The following is a 17,530-nucleotide window of genomic DNA, read 5'->3' as shown; positions in this document are numbered from 1 at the left end:
CCAGGCAAGAACACTGGAGTGGGTTGCCGTTTCCTTCTCCAATGCACAGTTATGCTAGTGACTGGCAAATGATATGTCACTGTGATTTTGATTTGCATATCCCTAAATGATGAATGATGTTGAACATCTTTTCATTTTCTTATTAATGATCCCTACATATTCTTTGGTGAATATCTCTTCAAATCCTTTACCTATTTAAAAATTAGGTTTAAAAAATTTTTTTCCTGATTTTTAAGAGATCTTTATATATTCTGAATACAATTTTTTAAAGCAGATATATGACTTACAAATATTTTCTCCCAGTTTCTGGCTTGATTTTTAGTTTTCTTAATCATGTCTTTTGAAATATGAAAGTTTTTAATGTTAACAAATTTACCTGTTTATCTTTGATTGCTTGTGTTTTAGGTGTCATATCTAAGAAATCATTGTTTAGTCCAAAGTCATGATGATTTACACCTGTTTATTTCTAAGAGCTATATATATTTAGCTCTTACATTGACATTTCATATTTACTTTCAGTTAATTTTGATATATTGTGTGAGCTAGGGTCTGTCTCCATTCTCTTGCATGTAAATGTTCAGTTGTCTCCATAGTATTTTTTGAAAAGATGATTCTTTCCTCCATTAAATTGTCTTGGCAGTGTTTTCAAAATCAATTACTCATAAATTTGAGGGTTTATTTTTGGATTCTCAATTCTATTTCTTTGATCTCTCTGTGTATATCTTATGCTAATAACACAGTCTTGTTATTGTAATTTGGTGGTAAATTTTGCAACCCCTAAAATTGGGAACCCCTAATCCAGTATGGCTATGTCCTTATAAGAAGGGGAAATTTGGACATAGACATGCGCACAAAGGAGCTTCCCATGCAGCAATAGTGATAAAGAACCTGGGTGCCAGTGCAGGAGACGTGAGAGACGAGGGTTCGATCCTGGTCGGGCAGATCCCCTGGAGGAGGGCAGGACAACCCGCTCCAGTGTTCTTGCCTGGAGAATCCCATGGACAGAGGAGCCTAGCAGGGTACAGTCAATAGGGTCACAAAGAGTCGAACATAGCTGAAGCTTCTTAGCACACCAGCTAGGAGAGAGGCCTGGAAGACAGCCTTCCCTCATAACCCTCAGAAGAAACCAAACAAGCCAACACCTTTATCTTAGACTTCTGGCCTCCAGAACCATGAGACAAAAAAAGATTCTTGTTTACGAAACAGACCCAGACTTAGGGAATGAACTTATGGTGCTGGCGGAATGGATAGGGGGTCTGGTATTAATGTGCACACACTGCTACGTTTCAGAAGGATAACCAACAAGGACCTACTGTGTAGTACAGTGAACCTGCTCAGCGTTACGTGGAAGCCTGGATGGGAGGGGAGTTTGGGGACGAGGGGATACTCTGTCCACCCGAAACTATCACAACATTGTTAATTGGCTATACTCCAATATAAAGCAAGAAGTTTTTTTAAAAAAAGGAAAATTAAAAACATTTCAGTTTAAGCCACCTATTTTGTGGCATGTTGTTATGGCAGCTCTGGCACACTAACAGAGAATTGTTTTCTTAACTTTATTTTTAGATTGTTCACTGCTGATACATAAAGATAAAACGGATTGTACACTGATCTTGTATGCCCTGCAATCTTGCTGCTCTCATTTATTAGCTCTGATAGTTGTGTGTATGTGTTTTTAAAATTTACTTATTCTTTGGCTATGCTGGCTCTTTGTTGATGTGTGGACTTTGTCTAGTGTGGTGCATGGGCTTCTCGTTGTGCGGCGTCTCCTGTGTGGAACATGGGCTCCAGGTGTGTGGGCTCAGTGGTTGTGGTGCACAGGCTCAGCTGCCCCATGGCACATGGAACCTCCCCGATCAGGGATTGAACCTCTGTCTCCTGCATTGACAGGCAGATTCTTAACCGCTGGACCACCAGGGAAGTCCTTTATGTGTGTTTGTGTGTGTGTGTGAGTGAGTGTGTATTCTTTAAACTTTTCTACATACTAGAAGGCAATGGCACCCCACTCCAGTACTGTTGCTTAGAAAATCCCATAGATGGAGGAGACTGGTGGGCTGCAGTCCATGGGGTCGCTAACAGTCAGACAGGACTGAGCGACTTCACTTTGACTTTTCACTTTCATGCATTGGAGAAGGAATGGCAACCCACTCCAGTGTTCTTGCCTGGAGAATCCCAGGGACGGGGGAGCCTGGTGGGCTGCTGTCTATGGGGTCGCACAGAGTTGGACACGACTGGAGCGACCTAGCAGCAGCAGAGTACATTATCTGCAAATAGAGATGGTCTTACTTCTTCCTTTCCAATCTGGATGCCTTCAAGATTTGTAATTGAATATTTCTCTGGCTTCCTATTTAGTCTCATCTCCCTGTGGATATTAATTATACTTGTGCTAAAGTCTTTTCTGTTTGCTCACTTAACTCTAGGTCCTTGAATGTCGATGCGTTGGTTTCCTCTTTTGTGGGATTTGTTTTCCTTTGGCGCGTGTTAAATCACAGGAACATGTGACTGTCACTCATCCTCGTCTTTGCCATTTCCTGTTTACTCTGTAGGAATGTTCTATTTCTTCCTACAGCCTCCTACCCAAGGAACATGAGGGACAGGGGCAAGCCTGTGGTCAGTCATGAGCCCCAGTGACAGAGGTTTCTAGACTGGGGACTACTTGACCTCCTAGGAGTTGCCCCAGGCTTTGTCCTCTGAAGCCCAAGTGCTCACACCTACTGCTCCCGGAGCAAGTGAAGGACAGAGCACCTCAGCCTCCACTTCCTGCCCCCAGTGTCCCAAGTCTTCAGCCCTCGGGATCTCAGGTCCCCTCTGCTCTGTGTCTCTTTCCTCAGAGCCTCCAATACAACCAACCTTTCACAGAGGTCCTTTCTTGATATGCATTTTTTTTTTTTCACGAAGGTATATTTTTATTCCATAAAGTTGTGTCTCTATGTGCTATGTCGCTTCAGTTGTGTCCCACTCTGTGCGACCCTATGGACTGTAGCCTGCCAGGCTCCTCTGTCCTTGGGATTCTCCAGGCAAGAACACTGGAGTGGGTTGCCATGCCCCCCTCCAGGGGATCTTCCCCACCCAGGGATTGAACCTGCATCTCCTACATCTCCTGCACTGCAGGCAGATTCTTCCCTGAGCCACCAGGGAACTCAAAGTTGTAGCCACAAGAGACTAAAAGACTGACCTCATAGGTTCCATCCTCTCATCTGTAAAATGGGTATACTATTCCTTTCTCAAAATGTCAACATGGAAAGGAACACATGGAAAATTTCAGACAGCACCTGTGCACTGAAGTGCATTCAGATGTCCAAGACTGTCCTCACTGCAAGCAAGTTTGGGAAGTGCCTGCACCACACTGGCTTGTCTGTATCCCCCAGTCCCTGGCCAGTGGGTGGCCAGAGTCTCTGGGAACTCATGGGCGCAGGAAAGGTCACATTTTATCCTGGCTCCACCCCCTCGAGATTTCTAGAGGCTTCAACATGCTTTGCTACCTTCCTGGCAGTGCCCACATGACAGATGCCCAAACCATGATGGTGGCCAGTTGACTGATGCTCACCTGCAGCTTGGCAAGGCTCAAGGAAACATGCACTATTCCCACACACGCCCCCCACACCTGGCTCATGTGTGTGTGCATGCACGTGTGCGCACACTGTCCCCTTCAGGAGTCGGTTTTATTCTTTCTTTCCCCATCCTTATCTGTTTCTTCATCTTTTCCTGTCCCTTTCCCACTCTTTCTCAAGAAATCTTCTCTTCGTCTCTCTGTCTCCCTTTCTGTTCTATCTGCCTCAGTTTTGGTTTTCTGTGTGTGTGGTTTTTTAAATATTTATTTGTTTGTCTGTGCTGGGTTTTAGTCGTGGTGTGTGGGATCTTTGATTTTTGTTGTGGCACATGGGATCTAGTTCCCCAACCAGGGATCGAACCTGGGTCCCCCGCACTGGGAGTGTAGAGTCTTAGTCACTGACCACCAGGGAGGTCCCTGTTCTGTTTTGTTCTCACCAGCCATCAGCTGTGCTGCAGGCAGAGCAGGGGTGGTTGGTTCAACAACAGTCACGATGGCCCCTGAGCAAGGAGGCAAGACTGAAGCTGCCCCGTGGCCCTGACCGGGAAGGGCTGGTGTGGTCTGTGAGAATCAGGACCAGAGACCCACTGCTGTGCGCTCATGGAGCACAGACCCTGCAGCCCTGGGGTGAGGCTCAGAGCGCTCCCAGAGCACCTCATCCCTCTTCCCTCATTTCCTGCTCAGGGGTTCACGGGCCACCCCTGCAGGGACAGCTGTGATTGCAGTCCTGGGGTCCCCAGAGGAGACCTGGTCCAACCTGGAAGAATGGCCAGAGGACTGGTTGGGAGCCACTCAAGCTGCATGATGGGTGGGGCGGGCCTGTTGCTCTGGGATCTGGATTCTGCCTAAACCTTGCCGTTGGCTTGGAGCAAGTCCCCCAGCCCCTTGACTCAGTCTCCTCTGTCAGATGGCTGCCTGTTTTTCCTGTGAGATGTGAGTGTTAGGGGACCTGAGTGGCCACCTTACCAAGCTAAGCAAACACCAGTTCTCCCCTGCGTCTCCCACTTCTCTGCCTGTTTTCTTCATTCCTTCATTCACTCATTCATCCGTTCAGCCTGCCGCGTGCTGGACGTGGCCCTGTGCTTTGGAGCTGCAGCAACGCGCTCCAGCCCTGGCCCTTTGAAAACGGTTTCCTCTTTCACGCTCCAGCCCTGGCCCTTTGAAAACGGTTTCCTCTTTCACGCTCCAGCCCTGGCCCTTTGAAAACGGTTTCCTCTTTCACGCATCCCATCTTCCTTGCTTCTCTGGGAGCTTTTAACTTATGGGCCCCCCCAACCTGGACCCCACTGTCTGCTTCCTTGAAATTGACATTTAAAAGCAGATAAATCAGAAGAATGGAGGAAATTTTTTAACCAGTTATGATCTGCTTAGATCAGAGATAAATATTGTTAACAGAAGCACACACGTAGGAGCTTTTTATCTACCTCAGAGCTTTTTTATCCAAATGAGAAATGAGTCGTTTAATGAGCTGTGAGGAGGGGCAGAAGTTGGATTTGACAAACACATCAACCTTCAGAAAGACAAGAGTACTCAACTCTCTCGGCCTCCATTAGCAGGACACCCCCTTATCCCTTGCAACCCCATATGTGGTTCTGTTTTCTAGTAGAGAAAAGAGTGAGGAAGGGGGAAAGAGGAATGGATGTGTCCACAGACCACCAGTGTTCTGATGGGTGCGGGTCAGGAGCCTGGGTGGTGAGGGAGGCATGAGTGTGGACCCAGGACTCCATGTCCTTTCTCTTCCCCTCTCCTGTGGGCTTGGGGAGTGGGCAGCACATCGTGTGGGAAGCAGGCATGAACTGCACTCTGAGAAATGCTGTTGGCCTCAGGCATTTATCACTCGCAAAATGTTTTCATTATTCAAAACTCAGTCTCAGAGAGCATGCCCTGATGGATGAGTTAAGCAGGCTTTGAGGTGTGTGTGTGTGTGTGTGTGTGTGTGTGTGTATGTGCGTGTGTACTGTCAACCTCTGTTGATCACTGCCACTGTGGGGACTTTCCTGGTGTCTTCCACGTGTTACCTCCTCCTTTATCTAAAGAAGGAGCTCTGACTGACTCACTGGACTGAAGTGGAAACGGCTGCTTGCAGGGTATGAGGGATTGCCCAAGTTCAAACAGCCAGTGAGTGGCAGAACTGGGACAGAAATCAGCTGTGACTGCGGCTCTGTGTGACCACGCCCAAGCCCCCTGGGACTGCAGCTCTGTGTGACCATGCCCAAGCCCCCTGGGACCGTGGCTCTGTCCGCCTCTAGCGCAATCGTACCTAGGGGCTTTCCTCACCTCTCAGTTTGGGACACAACCCCCCTCCCTCCAGATCCCCATGCTCTGTGGGTTTCAAGCAGTCTCCTTACTGAGAGGCACCTTGGGCTCCCAAGGAAGTAAGTCATGTGGCCCGGGAGGCCACCATACTGGCCTTCAGCAGTGTAAGGGTAAAGGAAAGGGAAGTGACCAGGAAGTGGTCCTGGGGAAGGTTCCACCTCCCACCCCCGGGACAACAGATACACCATGATGCAGCAACTGCTCAGCCTTTATGACCCCTGGCTGGGGATCTGCTGCCTGTGCCTCAGTGTCCAGAAGGGAAAGGCTCAGTTCACAGGCCCACAACGTGCAGCTTAGCAGGAGGTCATGTCTATTGAGCATGTACCCTGGGCTAGACACCTTTTAGTGGAATTTCTTCCTGGGCAGTGCATGAGAGAGACATGAAAAGACACATCGTGGAGGCTGGGAAGTTAACACCATATGGCTATTTGTGCATCAAGGCTGGTCTTCCTGTTGAAGTCTTAATTTCAGGAGCAGAGACATTGTAAGACCAGCACTGAGCAATGCCATTTGTTTGCTGACCCTCAAATCTAAATGGCCCCTGACTACCTAGAGAAGCGCTTGGCTGTAGTGTGTCCTTTACTCCAGGATCCTCACCCCAGGAATCCTGTGCCTTGGAGTCATACAGTATGAAAGAGGGACATTGATGGGAGGCAGATCTGAGTGACAGTCCTGGCTACAGTTCCTGGCTGTAATTTACCCTCTCTTCGTCTCCCTTTCTTGTCTGCAGAATGGGAGCAGCAGCCAGATCCACCCCCCCCTCCCCTGACCGACCCGGGTTGCTGTGATGGTCAAAGAGAGGACACAGGTAAAGAGATCAGTGTTTGTGGGACATAGGAAATGGTCAGTAGAAGGCAGCTCCTCAGAAGGCCAAGAAGGAACCATGTTGTACCACTCAGTGATCTGAGAATGGAACTCTGCCCCAACCCAGAAGTAGTGTTGGAACCCTGGGCCGGAAGCTGGGGCAGCCTCTTCCCATCGTGACTCTCCCTCTTCTCCCTCTTGCAGTGATTCCTACTGCTGTCAGGATTTCTCCACCTAAAGGTGTATCTATAAAGGCACTTCCTGTCCTGTGTCAAGGGGCCTTGGGAAGCCCAGCATCCCACGTGAACAGCACGAGCACAGAAACTAGAAAGTGTTTTCTGAGCCAGGAGGCAGAGCCACGAGGCCAGCCTGTGTTGGTCAGGTAGAGCTTGCCATTTGGGGAGGCGTATCACGTATCTTTCTCCAGTGAAATTGTCCAGACTCTAGTCTTCTCATGACATCCATTTGTGCCAAATGTTTGCCCCCTAGCCCCTAAGTCAGTGTCCGTACTTCAGAAGGTGCCACTAGGTAACTCATGTTGTGATGATAAGAAGGGGGATGTCAGCTGCTTGTGGCATTTGCAGGACATCTGGGCACACCCTTAGCCTCAGTCTCACCCTTCCTGGTATCCGTGGGGAGGCGCTTCTTTCCAAACTTGACATCCAATAATTCTAATAAGCGCTGGTCCAGGAGCTATCCTTGGTGCTGATCAACATCACACCTCCTTATGGCAAGCTGTCAAGGACCCCTATGATAGGGGGTGAGCTTTAAAATTTTTGTGTAAAGCTGCATTTGGTTTCAGAATTGCAAGCTTCTAAGTGTTCATGCTACCTGAAGCCTGATGCCTCCTGACTTCTCAGACTTAAGAGGTGCTGAGACCCCGTTTGGCCATGGGAGAAGCACAGCGTGCAGTCTGCTGCTGGTAGAGCCGGAAACAACCGACAGATCACAGTCTAGAGGAGAAGCAGCTGCAGTGAACACACTCCCCCATCAGAGGTAGAAGCTCTCCCCCATCCAGGGCAGAGAGGTATCAGTCTTGGCCATTGTTTTAAATATGTGTTTGTTTGATATTTCCCTTTCCATGTAGCTAAAAAAAAATCCCCATTCTTTTGTGAAATGAGAAAAATTTGACATCTTTAAGGAGACAAATTGAACCCAAGCCTTGGGTACTGATGGAAATGAACTCACCACCACCATCTGGGGCAGGGTCCTTCCGTCTCTGCCGCAGGACTTCCTGGCTCAGGATGAGGACTGAGCCTCACTCAGAAGCCCCCATGCCTCTCTCACCAGGATACATCTGAATCAATCATCCTTATATCATCCATAGGTGTCTGATCAGGACTCAAGCTGTGTTCCTAGCATAGATACACACAGAGCTGCTTGGATGAAGTGAGAATACAGGGCTCTGGAGTCTCACACTCACCCTCCTTCTTACTCCCCAGGGACCCACAGGCTTTGCCATGAAAACCATGACCCTAAAAAGAGCCTTGCAAACAGTGGTCTTTGAATGGGTCCGTGTGGGGTGAACAGAAAAGCTCAACCTGGGGGCATTTTGAAGGACCCAACCTCCTCTACCTTCTAGCTTCTCCTGGGCCTGATAATTTGGTAAATGCACATACTTTGGACTACTTAAGGTATGAGCTCTTAGCCTGGATGAAAGAAAGAATGTCTCAGTTCAGAGAACGAGCCCATAATCATGTTCTAGAGGCAAGAAAAATGTTTAGCTTTTGTACTTGATGCAATACACTTCTGGATAAGATGGCTACATTTGTACACAATGCTAACCTGTTTCCAAATTTCCATCAATAAAATATAGAAATAGGAAAAGCATGCATAAATGCTAGAAAGTGGAGCAATGTGGCATTGCCAAATCATAAATTCAGATGTCCAAGATATTCTTCCAGAAAAAAAATGGGATACAGCCAAATAGAGATCAACTCAACCCCTGGTAGAACACCAGGAGCATCGCCTGTGGACATCCAGGGCTTAGAGGCAAGGACAGCTTAGGATACAAATAGATTTCAGCCTTCCCCCCGAGAAAGGACTAGAGCCTTGGGTCATAGCAAAAGTGTTGCATAAGGTTGCACTTGATTTGTGTCCAATGAAAAGGGTGACTGCACTAAACAAAGAATGGGAATTCTGTCCCAGCTGTGGTTGCCATTACAAATATTGTTAAAGCAATGTCTCTGATCGGGGTCAGAGAGCAGTGCCAGAGATCTCTGAATTTTCATCTAACCCTCTATAGCTGGAGTGACCTTAGGAAAGCTACTTCATTATCTCTGAACATCAATTTCTTCCATCAGTGAGAATTATCTTAGAGTCAACTCCATAGAGTTGTGAGAATTAAATATAATAAAAATTTAATTAAAATAAAAAAAATATAATAAATTGAGCACAGGGACGGTACTTAGTAGGTAAATATTACTTCCTGGGCTCATTCCAGTGTTAGGTGAGCAAGATGATTCATTTATATCTGATTATTTAAAATAGATAAGTTCAGCTTTACCAATAGCTAATATGCAGACCGACTCAGGTGCCCGCCTTGATCGAGTGTCAAGTGGGCTTTGGTCACGCCTGGCAAAGGCCACATGCTTTTTAAAGGGCAGAGCAGGAGCTCCCTGCAGAAGGTGGACAGTGCTTCTCTCACATGCTTTGCAGCTGTCATCATTTTGTACCTACTATAGTTTCCAAGGGCCCAGCTACACACAAATGCATGTAGACACTATTTTCTTAAGTAGCTGAATCTTTGCTTGTACTATCTCTGGTTCAGCTCTGAGGGTAATGTGAGCCTCACCAAATGATTTACAAAGTCATCCCTCTACTTCAGTCTTCCGGAAGTTTTTAGAAAATTGGAATACTTTCTTACATGTTTGATAGAATACATCAGTGAAAGCATATGGGGCTGGTGTTTTTGGTACATTATAAATTATTGATTCAATTTCTTTAATAGATGTGGGCCTATTCAGATTGTTTTTTCTCAAGTGGCTTTTGGCAGATTGTGTCTTTCAAGGAAATGGGTTGTTTCCTCTAGGTTATCAAATTTGTGAGCATAGAGTGGTTCATAATCTTCCTTTGTTATCTTTTTTAATATTCATGGGCTTTGTAGAAATGTCCCTTTTTCATTTCTGATAAGTTATTTGTATTCTTTCTTAGCCTGGCAAGAGACTTATTGATTTTATTGATTCTTTCAAAGAACTAGCTTTTGGTTTCATGGATTTTCCTTTAAAAAAAATAAAAACCCTTATATATATAGAGTTGGTTTACAATGCTGTGTTAGTTTCTGCTGTACAGCAAAGTGATTCAGAGTTAAAGTGATTCTGTTTTGTATTTAGGTTCATTTGTGCTATATTTTATTTTATTTATTTTTTGTGTGCTATATTTTAGATTCCATATATAAGTGATACCATATGATATTTGTCTTTGTCTGACTTACTTCACTTAGTATGATAATCTGTAGTTCTATCCATATTGCTGCAAAAGGCATTATTTTGTTCTCCCCCTTTTTTAATAGCGCTGAAGAATTGATGCTTTTGTACTATGGTGTTGGAGAAGACTCTAGAGAGTCCTTTGGACTGCAAGAAGATCAAACCAGCCAATCCTAGAGGAAATCAGTCCTGAATATTCATTGGAAGGCCTGATGTTGAAGCTGAAACTCCAATACTTTGGCTACCTGATGTGAAGAACTGACTCATTGGAAAAGACCCTGATGCTGGGAAAGATTGAAGGCAGGAGGAGAAGGAGGCGACAGAGGATGAGCTGGTTGGATGGCATCACTGACTCAATGGGCATGAGTTTGAACAAGCTCCGGGAGTTGGTGATTGACAGGGAAGCCTGGCATGCTGCAGTCCATGGGGTCGCAAAGAGTCAGACACAACTGAGCTACTGAACTGATTACTTTTAATCTATATACATCTCTATTTAAGTGGGTTTATGCAGACAACGGGCTTCCCTTGTAGCTCAGTCAGTAATGAAATCTGCCTGCAATGAAGGAGACCCCAGTTCGATTCCTGAGTCAGGAAGATTTGCTGGAGAAGGGATAGGCTACCCACTCCAGTATTCCTGGGCTTTCTTTGTAGCTCAACTGGTAAAGAATCCGTCTGCAATGCGGGAGACTTGGATTCGATCCCTGGGTTGGGACAATCCCCTGGAGAAGGGAAAGGCTACCCACTCAAGTAGACATTACTTTGCCAACTAAGGTCCGTTTAATCACAGCTTTGGTTTTTCCAGTAGTCATGTATGGATGTGAAAGTTGGACCATAAAGAAGGTTGAGCGCCGAAGAATTGATGCTTTTGAACTGTGGTGTTGGAGAAGACTCTTGAGAGTCCCTTGGACTGCAAGGAGATCAAACCAGTCAATCCTAAAGGAAATCAACCCTGAATATTCATTGGAAGGACTGATGTTGGAAGGACTGATGCTGAAGTTGAAGCTTCAATACTTTGGCCACCTGATGCGAAGAGCCTACTCACTGGGAAAGACCCTGATGCTGGGAAAGACTGAGGGCAGGAGGATAGGAGGATAAGGGTATGACAGAGGATGAGACATAAGTTTGAGCAAGCCCCAAGAGATGGTGAAGGACGGGGAAGCCTGGCATGCTGCAGCTGGTTGCAAAGAGTCAGACACGACTGAGTGACTGGGCAACAACAATTTAGATGATGGACACTTAAAGTGATTATTGACATAGTTGGATTAATATCGACCATATTTGCTATTCTTTTCTATTTGTTGCCCTCGTTTCTGTTTCTATTTTTGTCTTTTAACACATTTTATGCCTTTTGTAGTTTTAAAATTTTTATTTATTTATTTATTTTTGGCTGTGCTGGGCCTTTATTGCTGCGTGTGAGCTTTCTCCAGTTGTGAGTGGGGGCTACTCTTCTTTGCAGTGCTCGGGCTTCTCACTGCTGCGGCTTCTCTTGCAGAGCACAGCCTCCAGAGCACAGGCTCAGTAGTTGTCACATACCTGCTTAGTTGCTCCACAGTCTGTGGAATCTTCCTGGACCAGGGATCGAATCTGTGTCCCCGGAATTGGCAGGTGGATTCTTAACCACTAGAGCACTAGGGTAGTCTGTGCCTTTTGTAGTTTTAATTGAGCGTTTTATGATTCCATTTTCTCTCCTTGATTAGCATATTTGTTGTACTTTTTTTTTTTTTTTTTTTACTGTTTTTAGTGGTTGCGCTAGAATTTTTACTACATGTTTACAACTAATCCAAAACCACTTTCAAGTGACTGTGGTTTCCTACTCATGAAACCTACTCAGTGAAAGTATCTTATATAACAAAATATCTCTAATTTTCCCCTCCCATCCCTTGTATCATCACTGACAATAATTTCGCTTATGTTGCTGCTGCTGCTGCTAAGTCGCTTCAGTCGTGTCCGACTCTGTGCGACCCCACAGAGGGCAGCCCACTAGGCTCCTCTGTCCCTGGGATTCTCCAGGCTTACATGTAAGTATAAATATGCTTATACATATAATTATTTTGAACAAACTGTTATCTGTTAGATCAGTTTAAGAAACTAAACATTTTTATTTTACCTTTACATATTCATTTTTGAGTGTTCTTCCTTTCTTTATAAATAAGACTTTATGACCTATATAATTTTCCTTCTCTCTGAAGAATTTCTTTTAACATTTCTTGCAAGGCTGGTCTGTTGGAAACAAATTCTCTCAGCTTTTTTGTTTGTCTGAGAAAATCTTTTTTTCTCCTTTCTCTTTTTAAGGAGATTTCACCAGGATACAGAGTTCTAGGTCAGTTTTTTTTTTTCTTTCTTTCTCTAGTCACTTAAAATATTACACTCCATTCTCATCTTGCTTGCATAGTTTCTGCTGCTGCTGCTAAGTCGATTCAGTCCTGTCCGACTCTGTGCGACCCCATAGACGGCAGCCTACCAGGCTCCCCCATCCCTGGGATTCTCCAGGCTTACATGTAAGTATAAATATGCTTATACATATAATTATTTTGAACAAACTGTTATCTGTTAGATCAGTTTAAGAAACTAAACATTTTTATTTTACCTTTACATATTCATTTTTGAGTGTTCTTCCTTTCTTTATAAATAAGACTTTATGACCTATATAATTTTCCTTCTCTCTGAAGAATTTCTTTTAACATTTCTTGCAAGGCTGGTCTGTTGGAAACAAATTCTCTCAGCTTTTTTGTTTGTCTGAGAAAATCTTTTTTTCTCCTTTCTCTTTTTAAGGAGATTTCACCAGGATACAGAGTTCTAGGTCAGTTTTTTTTTTTCTTTCTTTCTCTAGTCACTTAAAATATTACACTCCATTCTCATCTTGCTTGCATAGTTTCTGCTGCTGCTGCTAAGTCGATTCAGTCCTGTCCGACTCTGTGCGACCCCATAGACGGCAGCCTACCAGGCTCCCCCATCCCTGGGATTCTCCAGGCAAGAACACTGGAGTGGTTGCCATTTCCTTCTCCAATGCGTGAAAGTGAAAAGTGAAAGCGAAGTCGCTCAGTCGTGTCCGACTCTTAGCAACCCCATGGACTGCAGCCTACCAGGCTTCTCTGTCCATGGGATTTTCCAGGCAAGAGTACTGGAGTGGGGTGCCATTGCCTTCTCTGATAGTTTCTGCTGCTGCTGCTGCTAAGTCGCTTCAGTCGTGTCCCCACAACTGAAGTCGGACTCTGTGCGACCCCATAGACGGCGGCCCCTATAGTTTCTGAGGGGAAGTCAAACATCAGTCTTATGTTTGCTTCTCTATAGGTATGTTCCCCCTGCCCCCTGCCCCAGGCTTCTCTCAAAATTTTCTCTTCACCTTTAATTTTCTGAAGTTGGAACCCAATATGCTGAATTATAGGTTTTTATTATTATTATTCTTTGGCATTTGTCCTCCTTGGTGTTCTCTGAGCTTCCCAGATCTGTGGTTTAGTGTCTCACATTAATTTGAGGGAAATTGTCAGCCATTATTCCTTCATATATTGTTTCTTACCCCCCCACCCCTTTTTATTCTTTTGATAGTCATATCATATATGTGTTACACAATGGCACCCCACTCCAGTGCTCTTGCCTGGAAAATCCCGTGGACGGAGGAGCCTGGTAGGCTGCAGTCCATGGGATCCCTAAGAGTCAGCCACAACTGAGTGATTTCACTTTCACTTTTCTCTTTCATGCATTGGAGAGGGAAATGGCAACCCACTCCAGTGATCTTGCCTGGAGAATCCCGGGGATGGTAGCCTGGTGGGCTTCTGTCTGTGGGCTTCCGTCTATGGGATCGCACAGAGTTGGACACGACTGAAGCGACTTAGCAGCAGCACAGGCTTTGGATGTTCTGTGCTGTTGGTTTTTTTAGATTTGATTTTCAGTTTTGGAAGTTTCTATTGTCATGTCCTCAAGTTCAGAGATTCTTTCCTCAGCCATGTTCAGTCTACTAATAAGCCCATCAAAGGCATTCTTCATTTCTGTTCTAGTCTTTGTGATCTCTAGCATTTCTTATTGATTCTTTCTTAGAATTTCTATCTGCTTACATTACCCATCTGTTCTTGCATGTTGTCTATTTTTTCCATTAGAGCCCTTAGCATATTAATTATACTTGTTTTGAATTTCCAGTCTGATAATTCCAACGTCTCTGCTATCAGTTCAGTTCAGTCGATCAGTCGTGTCCGACTCTTTGCGACCCCATGAATTGCAGCATGCCAGGCCTCCCTGTCCATCACCAACTCCCTGAGTTCACTCAAACTCATGTCCATTGAGTTGGCGATCCCATCCAGCCATCTCATCCTCTGTCATCCCCTTCTCCTCCTGCTCCCAACCCCTCCCAGCATCAGAGTCTTTTCCAATGAGTCAACTCTTCGCATGAGGTGGCCAAAGTACTGGAGTTTCAGCTTTAGCATCATTCCTTCCAAGGAAATCCCAGGGCTGATCTCCTTCAGAATGGACTAGTTGGATCTCCTTGCAGTCCAAGGGACTCTCAGGAGTCTTCTCCAACTCCACAGTTCAAAAGCATCAATTCTTCGGCCCTCAGCCTTCTTCACAGTCCAACTCTCACATCCATACATGACCACTGGAAAAACCATAGCCTTGACTAGACGGACCTTAGTTGGCAAAGTAATGTCTCTGCTTTTGAATATGCTATCTAGGTTGGTCATAACTTTTCTTCCAAGGAGTAAGTGTCTTTTAATTTCATGGCTGCAGTCACCATCTGCAGTGATTTTGGAGCCCAGAAAAATAAAGTCTGACACTGTTTCCACTGTTTCCCCATCTATTTGCCATGAAGTGATGGGACCAGATGCCATGATCTTTGTTTTCTGAATGTTGAGCTTTAAGCCAACTTTTTCACTCTCCTCTTTCACTTTCATCAAGAGGCTTTTTAGTTCCTCTTCACTTTCTGCCATACGGGTGGTGTCATCTGCATATCTGAGGTTATTGATATTTCTCCCAGGCATCTTGATTCCAGCTTGTGCTTCTTCCAGCCCAGCATTTCTCATGATGTACTCTGCATATCCCTGCTATATCTAGCTCTTATTCTGATGCTCATCCAGTATCTTCAAACTGTGTTTTTTCCTCTTTAGAATATGTTGTAATTTTTTTTGTTGAACTCTGCAGATGATGTACTGAGTGAAAGGAACTCTGGTAAATAGACCTTTAGTAATGTGGTGGTAAGTTGTGGGCCAGGGGGAAACTATACAGTCCTGTGATTAGATCTCAGTCTTTTGATGAACCTGTATCTTGGTCTGTGAACTTCACTAGTACTTCTCAGTTGTCTTCCCATCTTAGGTGGGACAGGATGGCTAGAAGGGGCTGGAATTGGGTATTTCCCTTTCCCTGGGTAGATAAGGCTCTGAAAAAGCTCCAGTTAGGCTTTGGTAAAACAGATTTTCAAGAGTCCAGGCATTGTCAAGAACAGAATGCTCTGGTGTATTTCAAAATGATTTCCTTTCCCTCTTCTCTGCCAGAAGCTTGGGGGGATTTTTCTGTGATATTCACTGTTGGGACTCGGTAGGGCTCTTGGAGATAAAACTCACAAAAGTGTCCAATGACTAGGAACCCCTGGAATTTTTAACTCTCAGACTTGTCCATATAGGGCTTTCAGAAATCCATCAATTACAGTTTAGGTTGCTCTGACACTGCTTCCTCTGAGGTTTCTGGTCCATTAACTTGTAATTCTCCCTATCTGCCTATCTCTCCAATTTGGGGAATGGTTTGTCCTGTGATTTCACTTCTCTGAAGAATCTAAGAAATGGTGTTGGTTTTTCAGCTTGTTCAGCCTTTTTTTTTGTTAGGACAGAGTGACAACTTCTAAACTCCTTACATATTGGACTAGAATACCAAAGAGCTGAATCCTAATGTTCTCTGTGAGGAGGTAGAGGACAGCCATGGAAGTCCTCTGTATCATTGACAGCTGTGCTGGTTACTACATGCAAATCACTAAAAGGAGTTATTGAAATTCATGGTGTTACACATTTTTCTTAGACAAAAGGATAAGTGTTCTAAAGTGTTGACGTTAATGGAACTTTTGCTTGATCCTAAATGTGATGGAAAATGAACATTACCTCTCAGGGAAGGGAGAGACATGTCAGATTTGAGTGTTTGAAGGATCACTGTGGCTGCATCAGACAAAATAGGTCTCAGCCAACCTCAGCAAGAATGGCGTTAATCTAGTATTTGGGGTGGAGCTCTTTGTTACTCATTTTGGATACCAAATGTATGGGTTTTTGGGTTTTTTTTCCCTCTTTGTACCGACAAGTTCCCTGACTCTCCAGACACCAACAGGGTATTCTTAATTCAATTAGATTTTGACATCCTGAGTTAGAATTAGACTCCACGGGTTTAAAGACTTATTCCCAGGGAATTTCCTGGTGGTCCAGTGGTTAGGATTCTGTGCTTTCACTCCAGGGGGCTCAAGTTCAATCCCTGGTCAGGAAACTAAGATCCCATGAGCCATGTGGCTGGCCAAAAACAAAAAACAAACAAAAAAACCCTCTCAGTCCCATAAGACTGCCTTTACTTCAGACTTCAGTCACAAATGTCAGTCCCCAGGTTACCCACATTACTGTCTCACTAGGATTCCCATGACCACCCTCTGTCCCAAGTTTTGATAACTTGCTAGAACAGTTCACAGAACTGAGCAAAACAGTTTACTTACAATGGTTTATCATAGAGGAACTCAGGAACACCCACATGGAGGAGACGCGTAGGTCATGGAAGGAGGGCACGATGTCTCGCTCACCACCCTCCCAGCTCTTCAGTGTGTTCACCAACCAGGAAAACTCTCTGAATTACATTGTTTACCTCCATTTTATGGAGGTTTAATCATGTAGGCATGCATCATCAATTATTAAATCAATCTTCAGCCTCTCTACCTCCTGGAAGTTGGGGACTGGGGATGAAACTTTCAAGATTCTTATCAAGGTTTGGTCTTTCTGGTGACCAGCCCCCATCTTGAACTAAGGCATTTGCTAAGAGTCATCTTATTAAAAGAAAACACACTTCTCTCACTCAGGAAATCCCAAGGCATATGGAGTTCCATGCCAGGGAAAGGGGACAAAGACCGAGTATGTATTTCTTATGTCACAGAGGTTCAGGCAGATTGGAGGGAGACTGTTAGTTCTTTAAAGAAGCCTGGGAATTTGCTGTATGTCTCAGGAAACTCAAACAGGGGCTCTGTATCAACCTAGATGGGTGGGGTGGGGAGGGAGATGGGAGGAGGTTCAAAAGGGAGGGGATATATATGTATACCTATGGCTGACTCATGTTGAGGCTTGACAGAAAATAACAAAATTCTGTAAAGCGATTATCCTTCCAATTAAAAAAAATATATGTGTATATATATAAAAGAAGCCTGACTCTGGATGGGGGGAAAAATGTAGGATGGACTCTATGAGGCATGGATATTCCAGGTAGTTTTTGA

The 17,530-nt window shown here is 44.8% G+C and overlaps 1 long non-coding RNA gene across 1 annotated transcript; it reads left to right on the top strand.

Annotated features, from left to right (window-relative positions):
* The first annotated feature begins 422 nt into the window (after nt 1–422).
* On the top strand, nt 423–17,459 carry LOC132344126 (uncharacterized). The gene is made up of 3 exons (XR_009493242.1): nt 423–6,674; nt 7,473–7,697; nt 10,182–17,459. It is a non-coding gene; the product is annotated as an uncharacterized lncRNA (long non-coding RNA).
* Nucleotides 17,460–17,530: the final 71 nt, after the last annotated feature.

This window comes from Bos taurus, chromosome 28, assembly GCF_002263795.3.
Source record: "Bos taurus isolate L1 Dominette 01449 registration number 42190680 breed Hereford chromosome 28, ARS-UCD2.0, whole genome shotgun sequence".
Taxonomy (NCBI): domain Eukaryota; kingdom Metazoa; phylum Chordata; class Mammalia; order Artiodactyla; family Bovidae; genus Bos; species Bos taurus.
The sequence above is the reverse complement of the archived record's forward strand: the minus strand, read 5'-3'. Positions and strand labels throughout refer to the sequence as shown.